At 35.9% G+C, this 234-nt stretch overlaps 1 protein-coding gene across 1 annotated transcript in view; it reads right to left on the bottom strand.

The window, feature by feature from the left end:
• The window catches only part of LOC119593575 (G-protein coupled receptor moody-like), a 23,359-nt gene that overhangs the window by 19,602 nt on the left and 3,523 nt on the right, over positions 1-234 (bottom strand). The gene's annotated exons all lie outside the window — the stretch shown is intronic.

The raw sequence follows: 234 nt of genomic DNA, 5'->3' as shown, positions 1-234 counted from the left end.
GGACTTTCCTGAAGTGGTTCAGGAAGGCTGAAAATGTCACGAATTTGATCATTAAATTTCAGGCGCGTGTGTGTTTCGCTGAATATTTTGAGAAATTGTGCATTAAGTGTGTCAGGTAGTGAACATTGAATATCTTTAGAATTCATAGACAGCTGATAACCCAAGTAAAATGATCAAAGATGGAGGGTAAGAACAAGAGTAAATATCTGATATGGAAGAAGAACAGGAAAAATA

The sequence above is a fragment of the Penaeus monodon genome, chromosome 32 (assembly GCF_015228065.2).
Source record: "Penaeus monodon isolate SGIC_2016 chromosome 32, NSTDA_Pmon_1, whole genome shotgun sequence".
Taxonomy (NCBI): Eukaryota; Metazoa; Arthropoda; class Malacostraca; order Decapoda; family Penaeidae; genus Penaeus; species Penaeus monodon.
This window is presented reverse-complemented; position numbering and strand designations above follow the sequence as displayed.